General features: G+C 36.7%; 1 pseudogene; it reads right to left on the bottom strand.

Annotated features, from left to right (window-relative positions):
* Positions 1-254: 254 nt before the first annotated feature.
* LOC113075127 (voltage-dependent L-type calcium channel subunit beta-3-like) lies at positions 255-11,083 on the bottom strand (annotated as a pseudogene).
* Between the last annotated feature and the right edge of the window lie 4,261 nt (positions 11,084-15,344).

The raw sequence follows: 15,344 nt of genomic DNA, 5'->3' as shown, positions 1-15,344 counted from the left end.
CAGTCATTGTTTGAAATGTTGGTAAAAAAACTGAATTTCCCATCCTTGAGCTGAAAAGCCAAAGTGAGAATTGTTTCATGCAGCCAATAGCAGCACAATGTGAATGCATAAATTAACCCATTTAATCCCATTTTTTTCTCAGACATGAAAATATCAAAATTACTGTGTGACTATTCCTTATTATACTGTTAATATTTTCATATTTACCAGTAGTGTGGCAGCACGTTCTACAAAAACCAACTGAAAAAAATTAATAAAAAAAAGAATGTCAACAGATCCAGTTATCTTTCTCAGGGGTGACAAATAAACATGGGGTAAGAGCTTGAAAGTATAAGACGTGTCCAGTTTGCATATGTACATATCAGGAAACAGAACCGGTAACAAGCAAAGATGTAAGCACAAAAAAAAAAAAAAAAATGTAAGAACATACTCAGGACTGGAAGGACCAATGTGCTGAAATCTTTTATAAAAAAATCTAAAAATTCTAAATCTAAAGCCAGAGGAACACAGAATTACAGCATGTGAATGAAAACTGAAAATCAAGGAAATTAGATGTGGACCAGAGGAGGCAATAACACAGCGGAATGGATAAAGAAAGAGAAACCATGTTGTCCTGAGTACACGGTAGCCAGCATTTCACATAGCAGCATTAAAACAACGTCCATCTCAGCGATGAATGTACATGTCTTCAGTCCACTCCTCGGTCTCGACACACCTGTCCCTGTCTCTGTCCCTGTCCCGCTCCCGTCCCTGGTAGTGATAGTGATTGTGGTGCGATTGTTTGTGTGAGCGCAGCTGGCTCGACTGTCTCTGTTGCCTGTTGTGCTCATTGTGCTCCAGCTCATAGTCCTGCTGCCCGTGGTGGGAATAATCCGGCTGAACGTCTGTGGTCCCGCGGCGGTGGTGGTGATGTCGGTTGTGATGGTGGTGGTTATGGTCCCTTTGAGTTGTAGTCCTATTGTGGTAGACCTCGGTTTGGTCCGGGTCGCCCTCGCCCGGGAGCGTGCGCCTGCTCCGGGACTCCGCGTACGAAGCGTCTTTAGCGGGAAGCAGCTCCATGTCGGCGGGCTGCTGGTGGCGCATCTGCTGCTGGTGGTTGTTGTGGGGATCTGTCGGTCGGCTGGTGCTGGAGCGGTGGTGGTGGTGATGGTGTGGTGATGATGGCTGTGTCTCTTTGGCTTCACTACGAAGGAGCCTCTCCTTCCTCCTCGGGCCTCCTCCTGCACTTCCTCTTCTTCCTCCTCTTCCTCCTCTCTCATCTCCTGAGCCTGGGGCTGATGCTCCTGCTGGTGCTCTTGAGATCCTTTTCTCTTAGTGGCGGCCGTCTTCTTGCTTTTCTGTTCATCCTGTATATGAGATACATGACATGAAATTAGAGTTGTTGTGGCTTCTAGACCATGTCTGTTAGCGTTGGAGTCATTGGAAAAGAAACAGACCAAAATATAGCTGCAGCATTTGGGCTCCAGATGAAAATCCCATCTCTATGGGGGAGACACATCTTCACCAATCAGAGAAGGAACCACCAAGACGCTAAACTACAAATGTGGCGCTACAGCACTAAAATAAAGTTTTACAACACCTACATAAGATAGGCTATTGCTGAATACTACTATGATACCGAGAAAGTAGTTCAAGCTAGTTGGTACTGACACTATAGGCATTTTACCTCAGAGACCACGTCTCACTCAGCGAAGGTCCTTAAAGCTCAAGTCTTCTTAAAATGTTCAAGGAGAAGTTTAGTAAAGGTGGAGAGGAAATTGAAAATGTCACAGAATGACACACCTCTAAGCAAAAATTTCAGACTTTATGGACCCTGCGGATGTGTCCAAAGCAGTTGTAATTTAGAAACGTTCACAAAAGAATCACAAAAGTATGTTAAGAATGTTAGAAATGTTTCATGTTAAAAAGGGGTTTAAACTCAAGTTATATGAAATGAGAAAAGAATACTGACAGTACCAAGTATAGTACTTGGTTACACTGATAACATATACTTGAGATGAAATATGATACAGTACGTGAAATGTAAGGAAAAAGGGACTGGTCTGTAATTTTCAATAACACTGTAATTGTCAAATCATGTGAAATATATTGTGAAACTACTATATAATTGTGTTTATTAGGATAGATTAAAATGATAGCAATTACATTTGACTTAAAATGAAAACCACACAAAATAAGTAATCTTTACAAAACAACGACAAAAAATGACATTTCCACCACAGAACACTATTAAACACAATGCATAATGTGAAATGTGGTGGAAATGACACTGGGTATTAACTTTTCATCATTTCAGAACAGATGCACTGTATATTACCTTTCAAAAGTCTGAGGTCAGTAATTCTTCATAAAAGAGAAATTATTACTTTTATTACCATTTATCTAGTTACATTAAAGAAATTACAAAAGATTTCTAATTCAAATAACTGCCATTCTTTTTTTTCTTTTTTTTGAGGGGAAAGCACTTTACTATATTGACCGTTTAACACTTAAGCAGTTGCATATTAGCATTCCTATTATTAATATATTGGCTGTTTATTAGCACTTATAAAGCACAAATTCTGCAAATCCTACCCAATAGCTAAACTTAACTACATTACCAACTATTAATAAGCAGCAAATTAGGAGTCTATTGAGGCAAAAGTCATAGTTAATGGTTTGTAAATAATGAGAATTGGACATTAAAGTGTGACCAAAATAATTAAGCTGTTTCATGAGCAGCAAATCAGCATATTAGAATGATTTCTGAAGAATCATGTAACACTGCAGACTGAAGTGATGGTTGCTAAATATCAGCTTCATCATCACAGGAATGCATTACATTTTAAACTATATTTAAATAGAAAATGGTTTAAATAGTAATACTATTCAACAATACTGTCTAAACTGTATTTTGTCAAAATGCAAATAATTTCAATTTTTTTGGAGAGTTTACGAGACTGACCCCAAACATTTGAACCATAGTGTGCATATTTACTATCTTTGAATAAATTTATCAAGTGAGTGTCAGAAAACACACGTCTAAAGAGCATTTTTTGTTTTGTTTTAGTTCGCTCCTAAAAATCCACAGGCTCTGTCTGTAAATGTTCAGTCTCAGTACATCATCTCCCGTGTTTCTCAGTGTGTCCAGTACCTTAGCAGGTGTGGGACTGGTGGGGAGTGTGTTTTCTGCCAGCTTCTCCAGCATGGGGTTGGGAGGCTCCATTTCAGGAGGGTGTGTGGCCCTCCAGTAGGCCTCCAGATAATCAGCAATGTGTTCACAGGCATCTGACAGCTGGTTCTCATCCAAGATGACATCGAACAGCTCCTGTGAGAGAGACCAATAGTGACGTCACAATAAAGGGTAAGTATAGGTGACAGCGAAATGAAGCACATAACATGGAATAATGCTGGGAGGCTTATCTGTCAACCACTGCCTTAGGTGCCTTGCAACATGATGCAGCATAAAAATAACAGTCTCTTGATAATCAGATCAAGATCAAGTTTGTGATTAAGCCCTCCGGATAGACTTGAATTAGAAATAAGAGCAGTGTTAAAAGGATGCCATCAAAGAGGATCAAAATGTGGGTGTTCATATTGATTTTCTAAAGAAACACTCTAAGTTCATCAGAGGCAATATATCAAGCGCATAACAAGGTGACATTTTTTATCATGATTAATTGACCACTACACCTTAAAACTTTATTAACCAATACACAAGAAAATAGAACATATTAAAAAAACTTCCAATTAATTTTTATAGGACATTGTGCAAAGTTGGGGGAATAGTTCACCCAAAAATTTGAATTTGCTGACAGTTTTGTTTAGAACAGCTTGGAACTGATTTAGCTTGTAAACGTTACAGATCTGTGCATATTTCTCTCCTGACTCAGATGAGACAACTGGATCAGATTTCAGCTGGAAGCAACGGTTTGATGATAAAATTGTCTTGTTGGATTTGTTTATTACCAACACGCAGCATTTCGTTTCTCAAGACATTTATTTACGGATTACGTGGGGATTATTGTGTTGTTTTTATTAGCTGTTTGGGATCTCATTTGACGGCACCCATTCACTGAAGGGGATCCAGTGGTGAAGAAATTATGTAATGCTAAGATTCTCCAAATCTTCTCCAAACCCAAACAAACAATTTTGAATGGCCTTAGTAAATTTTCTGAAAATATGTGGGTGAACTATTCCTTTTCTCTTTCTGAATTATTTTTTAGAAGGGTTCTCCTGCAATCATATGGAAAACATTTTAATGTCTTTAGCATTTACAGAAGGCACACTTACATTGGGACACTGGGCCAGTTTGTCTGCCGCCACCATCTGAACATTCAGATGTTTAGTCTGAGATTTGCCCCTGGTCTTTATCAATCTTGTCAGAACCTGAACAGCAGATGAAAAGAGGAAAGAAAAAAGGGACAGGAATGATGAGTAGGAGGCATACGGGGTGAAGGAACAGTTGATGTTAGGTCACGTTGCAACCAGTCTTTTCCTATTTAAATATAATGACTGCACATTCAAAAAGCTTTTGGACAATGAATGAAACCATGTATTGTGTAATCTAGTGACAGATAGATAGATCTTATTCATATGGCAGTTATTTATCATTTTGAATGATATAGTGCATTTTAAAAGACATTTGCAGTTATCAGAAAAGTGACAAGTTTATCAAACAAGTTGATATAGTACCACATCAGATACCGCTGTACTGACAAAATAATCTTTTTTTCTGCCTCCTAGTGGCTGACGTAATTTTTTATACCATCTATTAGCTCACACCATAAAGCCAATGCTAGCAAATAATACTTTTTAATATTTTTGCAAACTAGAGAAATAGCATATAGACCAGCTGGTAGAAAGCTAAAGTAATTTATTTCTGATGACTGAATGGCTATTTAATTGATGTTTGAATATTGAACATTATTTAATAAAGTGTTAAAAATAACCATCCACACTTAATATGTCCTGTTTTGGAATAAACAAATTGCTTTGAGGTTAATATTTGTAGAATGTAGTTAAGATTATAAATGAAAAGCTACGGTACAAATACAACCATTTATACAAATTAAATGAACATTGTGCATTAATAAAAACATAATTAAAAAACAAATGAATTATGAACATTATATTCTTCAAAGAATGCAACATGATTTCCACAAAAACATTAAATACCATAACTGTTTTCAATATTGACTATAAGAATAAATGTTTCATAAGCACCAAATCATCATATTAGAATGATATCTAAAGGACCATGTGACACTGAAGAATGGGGTAAAGACTGGTGAATATTCAGTTTGCTATTAAAAGAATATAACATTTTAAAATGACCTTTTGAAATGTTTTCAAGAAGAAAAGATGTTTGACATGTAATAGTATTTTCATAGTATTTCTGTATTTTTAATTAAGTACATGCATCTTGGGCGAGCATAAAAGACTTTTAAAAAAAAACAATAACCACATTTTCAATGGTATTTAATGTATAATCGGTTTGTTTCATCAGTAAACAAATGACTATTGAAAGAATTTTTGCAAGTTCTGTAAACACAGTTTCTGACCTTGGGTGATGAAATCTTGACATACACCAGGATCGGGGCCAAGGAGGTCTTGCTTAGTTGGAGAGGATGGTTAATGGTGTCGGCGTCCAGAACCACAAGCTGTAGACTGCGTGCTAACTCAAAAATCCTCTCAACCTCTCCTTGGATTTGGGCTGCAGGGGCAGATTAAGAAATAAATGAGACTAGTCAACCTAAAATCCTTATATGACATCTTCGAAAATATTATTCTATCAAAGTACAAATCTGCTGAAGTGTTGCCAAAAGCACTTCAAATGTAATGGGAAGCTTTTTATCTCCAATTCCTCTATTACACATAAGAAGAACATCAAAAATGTTCAAGAAAAAGAAAGAAGAAGAAAAAATAAGCTTTTTTCACTATTTCATGAAGTATATATATATATATATATATATATATATATATATATATATATATATGGGGCATATACAAGTAAAAGTCTTCAAAACTAAATGCATTCCATACACAGGTCATGCAATATGTCAATAAAAAAAGATATGATCAAAATATACTGACAGGACAGTTCCTTGCCCACAGGATGTAACAGAACAATGAAGGATTGAAACTTGCACTTTGCCTCAAAGTGAGCAAAACTATAATGATAAAAATGAGACAAGTTCAAAATCATCTTAGATGGTGTTTAACATTCTCTTTCACTACACACTGTAAAAAAAAAAAAGTAAAAATATCTAAACATTCTTTTGTTTCTTTTACTCCAATGAGAACTAGTTTTTCTTAAATATTCTTATTATCTTACATAAATGATCTTTTTAAAGAATGTTTATATATTTTTTTCAGAAAACAAGAAACAATTACAGAGAAAGTCACACAAGACTCACTCTTACATACACATTATAATACTTTGGCTTGCATTTGTTTGACCAATGAAATTAAACACATATTATGAAGGTCAATGGAGATTTTGTGGTTATGGTGTCTAACACAAGCCAAAGCTTTTAGAAGCAGTGACCTGTACTAAAAGTATTAGGGTTCTTTGACACTTATAGTGTTCTCTAAGAGGTAAAGCAGTTCTGATGACACCAACAGGAATGAGTTGGGAAACATGGACAGGCTACTGCTGTTATACATACCCGCAGCATCTGAGGTAAGAGAGCAATGCAAGGGACAGAGTGGAGAAAACCAATCAGATCCCCTTAACAAAGCTACACACCTCAGATCCACACCCACTAATGTTAAATAATTCAACTTAAATTCACAATTTTAAAGCAGTGGGAGTTTTTCTGTAAGTGGGATCAATTTTGTTTTTTTCTGAACACACTGCATAAGTGGACTCTTTCTGACTCTGAACTAAATGTTTTATTTATATCTGAAGCCAATACATTAAGAATATATTATGTAATTTTTATGGAATGACATACAGAGAGACAAACATTAAGAAAAGGACAAGTAGTGAATACCTAAACTGGAGCGGGTGTTGGAGCGATCCATTATGGCGTGCTTGCTGGGGTTGTTGAGGATCGATCGCTTGGCAAGTGCAATATCTGCTGTCACCCTGGTGATAGTAATTCTAGCAATGGATTTACATATTAGAAAAGTCACAACACTTTATTGGACTACACACATTTCTTCTTTTGTAATGAGTCGGCGGTCCGTGTACCATACCTTCCTTCAAATCTGTGTTTTAAAAAATCAAAGAGAGCTTTTTGCATCATGTCTGTAACCTGTAAATTCAAATAAAAGGGAGAAAATATGCAACTCAGTAATAGCACTTCATAAACGTGTAGTTTCCATTATGTACAGGAGAGGGCAGTACATATTTATACAGCAGAAGTGTGGTATAAGAGAACATGGGAATATAATCATCAGGTTCAGTGATGAGATGCATTATAGAAGATTTACTTGAGATTTTTATTTTAGAATTTATTTTAAATGTTTTAAATGTCTTCTGAGCCACTGACTCCATCAAAGCAGTTATGCTGAAGGTCCTCAGAGAGTTTGGATAGTGGATGACTGAACATTGTACATACAGAGACAACAGTAAATGGCCCTCACCTCATAGCCCTTAAGCGAAGGCCCCATGAGCACCACAGGACGCATGGAAGGCACAACATCATATGCAGCCAGTTGCTCTCCCTTCAGTCAAAGAAAAGATATGTTTAAACAAACACACAGTATATGAATATAAACATAAATGTGTGTGGTTTGGTCATAATCACAGCATTGCTGTATGTATTTGCTTACCGATTTCTTCTTCACTTGCTGAACTAAAGGATCGATTGAGAAACATTAGAAATTGAATTGCACACAGACACATAAAATAACATTATTTATGTTCCACATACATACTTTTCATCCAGATAAGTGGATGATAACAAATTAAGTATAATAAATTGTAAAAGGAAACTTGTCTGCTTATTTGGTTAAATTCAATAATTTGTCTAATAATAAAAACAAAAATAAAAAATGAAGTGTCAGTGCACCTGTTTGTGGCGGAGCAGCTTTCTTTGCATTCAAATCATCTTTGGCAGCAGTAGCCGCTTTACTGTAACAAGATGGGGGAAAAAGCAGTTTGTATATAATGAATTTTGCCCCAATTTATGCTCATTTAAATGGCTGATTCATCCATGCAATAAGAAAACAAAGATTACAAAATGAAGACTCCACACTGCATTATTTATCAGGTTTGTTTACTTGGCCAGCGCTTTGGCGGCCTTCCTGGCCTGCACCTCTCTTCTGATCAGAATCGTCTCCAGGTTCACCGGGCTGGGGATAAAACCAACCTCTCCCCCTTCCTTCACAGGCCGTCCAATCCACCAGTCATTGTTAAATTTCTGTAAACAACAACAACACAATATTTTATATTTAAAAATGATCTTCATTGAACATACTGACATTAAAGAGGTAGTTCACCCATAAAATGAAAATTAATTTCATTTAATTACTCACCCTCATGCTGTTTCAAACCCGTAAGACCTTTGTTCACTTTGGGACACAAATTAAGATATTTTTGATCAAATCAGAGAGCCACGTTCCAGACCCAGAAAGGTAGTAAGGACATTATTAAAATAGTCCATCAGTGGTTCAACCTTAATTTCATTAAGCTACGAGAATACTTTTTATGTGCAAATAAAACTAAAATAACAACATCTTCACTTCTGTGTCAGTTTTTGACCCAAGTTCACTACAGTATGTGTGCTGCTGCTGATGCAGGAGCCGTCGTTCTGATGCTTGGAACGACATGAGGGTAAGTAACTCATGTCAGAACAAAAATGTTTGGGTGAACTATCTCTTTAATTTGATTTACTTCAGTGTAACGATTGTGTAGGTGATCTGGGAACACACTGACCTCTTTGATATGGAGGAAGTCCTTAGCTTCAAAAGAAACCCCGTGCCCTGGTATGGGGACGTTGTCATCATCTGCAGGAGTGTAGGTGAAGTTTGTGCGCACGGCGAAAGCAACAGGCTTAAACTGAATAATCGCAAAAAAAGGAAAGATTGAAACCTCTACATTTTGATAGCACAACACACCGAATGTGACACTTTTGCATCAGAATCCTTTATGAGCATATGCACTGCTACAGTATGTGTTTCGGTTCTGTAAACAAAATAGTGTAGTTCTATCATGTAAATTTGTCCATGAGGTTGTGTGTGAGTGAATGGCAGCAGACATATACTTTGAGGAGAGTGCGGGAACAAAGCCACTGCTGATTTGAGCAATGGCACATGATGCATTGCCCCAGGCAAGTTACTAATAATACATTTCATTAATTTACCTTCAAACCAATTGCAATGCACAAATTAATTCTCAAAGAGCTCAATATCAGCCCAGTAAAGGGTAATGTAGTCTAATGGAAGCTACATGAGGCTTGAGGTCAATGCAGGTTTGTATACATAGGATGAGACTGAATGCACACAAGATCATTTTAATTTAATCTGCAAAGACCTAAAACTTGTCCTTCAGGTTAATATGGAGTGCAGCAGGGTAAGCTACACGTGATCAGTTTTGATTCATCCATACTGTATTTACATATATTTACAGTAACAGGACAAAAGGACAACTCTAGTGTAGCAACTGAGATTCTGTGATACACAGTTGGTTTGCATAGGTCAGTGATTGCCAAGCACAGTTGTGTGTAAAATATTTTGATATGTTAAACCTATAAAACAAAAACTTCAAATTCAAATATTAAGGAATCTAGTAAAAAGGTTACAGTAATCAAAATCTGACTGATTAATTGATTGATTGATTGCCTCAAGTTTTTACATCTGGTATAAATGTAAAAAACAAATGTGAAAAGTTTTACTAAGACAAAAAGTTTGGAAACATTAGCTTTCTGTTGATTAAATATATAACTTTTTTTCTTTTAAAATAAGTCTCCATATTTTACAACACTGTAATGTTTTATTTATTTATTTTTTATTAATTATTGTATACTTTGGTATATGATTTAAAAGAAGTCAAAAGTTAAATGTCAGCACCATGTAGGTCTAGCTGAACACTGGAAGGTTTTTTTTTTTTTTTCAAATCCAATCAGTGACAAGCTCCCTAACACAAAACAAAAACTGCATTTATAAAAATCCATAACATAGTGTCTATAATGTTTTAACCCAGTGATGTGAAAAGAAGTTATGATATTCATTCTTCTAAATGACCTGCTAATGCAATTGACAACTGGTTACCCAACGAGTTAAAAAGGACACAGTAACCACAATGCTTTTTAGTTTATTTTATTGTCATTACCTAAGCCTTAAAAAAAGTTTATAAACAGCAATTCACATTGTAACTTTTTCTATCTTTAAAAAACATTCATGCAAGTTTCTATATTATTTAAAAAATACTGCCTGACTCATGATAAGTAACTGTTCTATTAATTTGTTGTATTATAATTTAGTATTTAATTAAAAGAAAGTCAAATGTCAACACAATGGGAGTCTAGCTGCTTGTAGCCTGGTTTTAAAAGGTGATGCTCTGTGGGAGATGGTGGACTGAAGCAGGACGTGATGCTGTCTGCTCAGTACCTTAATTAAAAAGGACCTCAGGGAGCTCACTGACACAGACTGACACAGACAGGGGGGTTTCATTCAGTTTTTAAAGCCGAGCAAAACTGGACTCTGTAAAGAGCCGATGATAAAACACAGAGCATTTGTTGTTGCTCATTCACGTGCTTCTTATCGGTTTTTGGACTTTGTAAAGGAACAGAAGAAAAGGTAATTGTAGCTATATTTTTGTCAGTCACGTGTAAAGCATTGATTTTGTAAAGTTTAAGATTTAACACTGATGTGCTGTTTCAACCAAGGCATTTGGTAATTAGCCGTTTCACACAGCTACTTTATGACTTTGACAGAGGAAAAAGAGCGGTGCAAAATTTATGAACACATCTAAAGCTGTGATATATTTCAGTCCTTGTGGCCAACGTCACTGGTGGCAGGAACAGGCAGCTGAGAGAATAATGGAGTTGCAATCTACCTTGGCCTTCTCCAGCTGGACTTGGGCATTCTTCTCCTTCTCCTCAGTGGCCCCTGAGTCCTGACGGTCCGCCGAACCCTTTTTAAACAAGAGCAAGAACCAGCATTAAAATAACACCCAGACTCTTTCTCTTTCACAAGACATTTCTGTCCATTTTGACTCATTCCCTCTTACAGTATAGCAACAAGCACTTGACCATGCACATATCATCAAATATAACAGTGTCAGTGTTGAGATGATTAACCTCAAACTGGCCTGCCTTTCCTTCAAATGAAAAATAATAATGAAATATAAAAACAGATGTAATCCTAACCAGGTACAAAGATACCATCATTATGATAGAATAAAATCATCAAATGAGGCATATGCATTGATGTGTTGTTTCAGTAGAGATCACTCTTCTATGTAATGACAGTGTCATCGAAGTCGCAAATGTTCCCAATCTTTCTCCTTCAGGGCTCCTTCATCAAATTTTATTAGCAACTCTTTACAAAGGGCAGTGTTCAAAGTCACGCAGAAAATTTCTCAGTAATGTCAGGCAATAAGAACTCAACCATTTCGCTCAGACTGACCTTGTAAACTGATATGAGCATAACACTCCCTATCGTTTTTCCACACTAATCTATGACAAAGTGCTACCACAAAACAAAGACTGCATTTAAAAAAAAGAAAAAATTCCATAGCACAATGTCCATAATATTTTTAACCCAGTGATGTGAAAAGCAGTTATTATATTAAATCTTATATATGACCCACTGAAGGATTAGATACCAGATATTACACTGTATCATACACAGTAATTTAATAATCTAAGGATGAGAAATACAAACTTCAGAATGTAAGCTCTTCCACTGCAAAGAACACAATTTTGATAACATCGTAAACATGTTTTTTCTTGTTTTAACCAAAAAAATTATTAGAAAACTGTATATTGTATAAACTGTATATAACTGTATATTTTTTTTTCAACAGTCAGTCTAACTAACCTCACTACAAATGCATTTTAGTCATCAAATCACATTTACGTTACTCTCATTTCTAACATACAGTCAGTTTCTAGTTTAAGATTACAAATGTTCAATGTAAAATGGTTTCACAATGTCATGCAAAAGTCATGATGACTGCACAATTTCTCCCAAAGGCACACCTACACATGCTCACATGCACAGTAACACACTGACAGGAATGGCACCGTGTCAAGCCCCTCGAGAGACACTGGTGGGACGCAGTCTGACCTTAATATAAGACTGATAAACAGCACTTCACCAGCTAGACCAGCACCAAACCAGCAAGAACCAGTCGGAACTTCATCAGGGAAAGAAGGACCAAATTAGTTTGCACGTTAAATCATCACATCAAAGCAAAATTGTAGTCTGTCAAGAATGTCAATGTGAGCTTGAATGTTATTATTAATAAACACTGTCCTCACAAGTATTCAAAAATAAACAGGCTTAACGCAGTACCCAGTGGATAAACTGACTCCAGGGCATGCAGCAAACATAACACAGTTTGTGTAGAAAGAAATGAGGCTAATTAGCAGAGAAGGTGGTGAAGCAAGATTGAGAAAAGGAATGAATAAAATGAGGAATTAGAGGAGACCAGGATAATTGGAGGGTGGGGAGCGGAGGGGGCTTTTCCCATAGGCACAGTCATGTAGAGGTGCTTGATTTTGTTTACTTATGTCTGCCATAGACATCTGTTCACTTAGAGCCTCTACTGCAGGTCAATGTCACGGAGAGAGCAGTACAACATGCTCCTGCCGCGCTCACCAAGATGCTCTTCCAAACACAGAGGTTAGTGAGGATTGGGATCATTTATATTCTCTTTCTTAGATGTATTGAAGAGTGAAGCCTCTCCATAGTACTCAAAGGGAGCAGCTCAGGGGTGTCAAACATGTCTGCAAGAGGTGTCCAATCCGGCCCGCAGGATGATTTAAACAATAATATGAAACTAGAATTAAAAGTTAGTGAACTAACTTTGATGTTGGCTTGGCCATCTTGGCCATGGAGCAAAAGAGCCAAAGTACTTGTGTGCCCAACATTGAGTTGCCCCGCTGCAAAATTAATACAAATAATAATGCCATAAAAAAATACACCTGCAACAGTCTTTTTCCATGCTCCCTTGCTGTTTTATTTTTTTTTATAAAAAGCCTGGGCTATGATAACAGCTATGACAGGGTTGTCTAGCTGGATGTGAAATAAGTCATGCCTATTTTTCTCGTGTATGTATTTCACAGTCCTGCCACCGTCGCGTTGTGGGCAACGACACACAAGATTACTGAAACAATGCATTTTAAATCAAGGAGATCATAAGGGGTCCAAGCACAATGGTTTGTATAGATGATGCAGTTACACACTGTTTAAAATTGTTTAATTTGTACTGTATGTTCATTCTATTTATTTATTTGTGCTATTTACATAATGTTTACTTTTTTTAAGTTTGTTTTTGTTAATGTAAAATAGCACTGCATAGTCTTCACTGTAAGATAAAATACACAATCAAACCAAAATGTATTCAGACACCTTCAACATTTCTCACATAATCACAGTTTATTTGCTGTAGTTTAGAAAGTGGTAATAATATATGACAATAACTCAGAACAAATTCATCTTGATAATTTCGGATAACTTTGATAAAAAGATATGTAATGGAATCAACCAAAACTTCAGACTGTCAGTATGACAATATTTACACAACTATCAATACTTTGTTGAACAGTTACCAAGCAAGAAATGCTTCATTTGGTTCAGTCTGTGGTGTGAAAAGGTTGCATTAACAAGTAAAGAAAGAAACACTTAAGCAAAACATGGGCAGGTCCTTAATTATTATTTTTTTAAATAAATTTCACTGGTAGCCTACTGTATGAAGAATTAGTGGGTATAATATTTCACAGATCACTATTTTGCCATACTCACTTACATAAATGAACTAGTGGCCTGCACCCACTAGTAAAACAATTCTATCTGATTTTTGGATTGACTTTGGATAAATTCTTGTACTACAAGGTAATTCAGTCAAGAGCAGTGAGTGATTTACTTTCATTTTCATACATTAAAGACTCTGACAGCAGAGCTAGTAAATTAGGCGCGGTCCCTTTAAGAGACAAACGCATCCATTATGATGATACACATCCGATTTTTTTTTTGCAAATCTTTACTTTCACTTAAGACATAACCACATATTTATTCGAACACACTTTCCAACACGGGTATTTCGACATATTTTGTATGTATTTGTTGTCGGTACAAAAGCAAGAAGACTTTGAGACGCGTCTCTGCTTGCTCCCTGAACACCGCGCTGCTGAATTGAGCTCTTTTGCTTTTCGCTCTTTTTTCTGTTTATTTAAACTGCGATTTGAATTTGTTCGTTCAGGTCCAGGAGGAAGTGAACGTCCTGTACGGCAGCTCTGTTCAGTGTTGCTGTCCCTGTCCGCGATACGCGCGGCTCTCTCTCGTGCACACGCGCCATCAGCTGCTCAGTTGTTTCCCGCAGCGCGGGGCTGAAGCGCGAGCTCACTGTGACGTTCCGCCTGATGATTCAGTTAGAAACCAGCTAAGACCAGCGTGACAGTGGCCAAAACTACTTTAAAACCATTTAATATATTATTCAAATTGTTTTGTGCCGTTTCGCTGCAGTGTTTTAATGTGAAAGGCTGTAAATGTGTACTTCAAGTGTTCAGAGAAATACATGGCGAGCTCGCTGTGATGTTCAGCCTGATGATTCAGTTAGAAACCAGCTAAGACCAGCGTGACAGTGGCCAAAACTACTTTAAAACCATTTAATATATTATTCTAATTGTTTTGTGCCGTTTCGCTGCAGTGTTTTAATGTGAAAGGCTGTAAATTCTCTGTGGACTTCAAGTGTTCAGAGAAATACATTGCCAGCTCGCGAGCAGTTGGCTGCCGCGAATATATAATGTTATTACTTTAAACAGTTCAGAAACATCTGAATTTAGCTCTTGGTGTGTTCTAACGTGTGGATTGCGTGTAATCGCGTTTTTAAAAGGTCTTAAATAAGAATGAATTCGCTAGTTCTCGGCTCCGTGTAGACAGCCTGGGCCGAGCAGCAGTATTTTTAACCAGTTTAAAAGTGAAACGAAACCCGACTCCGCCCCTAAATGTCATTGCAACTGTAGGGGCGCAATTTTTTTTATTTTTTTTTACATTTAAAAATTAATTAAAAAAAAACTTTAAGTCTGATCACTCTGAAAAGATATAGCACACACCACCACTCTATCCCGCAGGTGTCTGCCGAGTTTGGGGCTTGTGGCTTTAAAGCCCTAGGAGGAGTAGCGTTCAGAATTTTTTTCTCAGAAGAATAATAATAATAAAAATAAAAACTAGAATTAAAAGTTAGT

The sequence above is a fragment of the Carassius auratus genome, unplaced genomic scaffold, assembly GCF_003368295.1.
Source record: "Carassius auratus strain Wakin unplaced genomic scaffold, ASM336829v1 scaf_tig00016419, whole genome shotgun sequence".
NCBI lineage: Eukaryota > Metazoa > Chordata > Actinopteri > Cypriniformes > Cyprinidae > Carassius > Carassius auratus.
The sequence above is the reverse complement of the archived record's forward strand: the minus strand, read 5'-3'. Positions and strand labels throughout refer to the sequence as shown.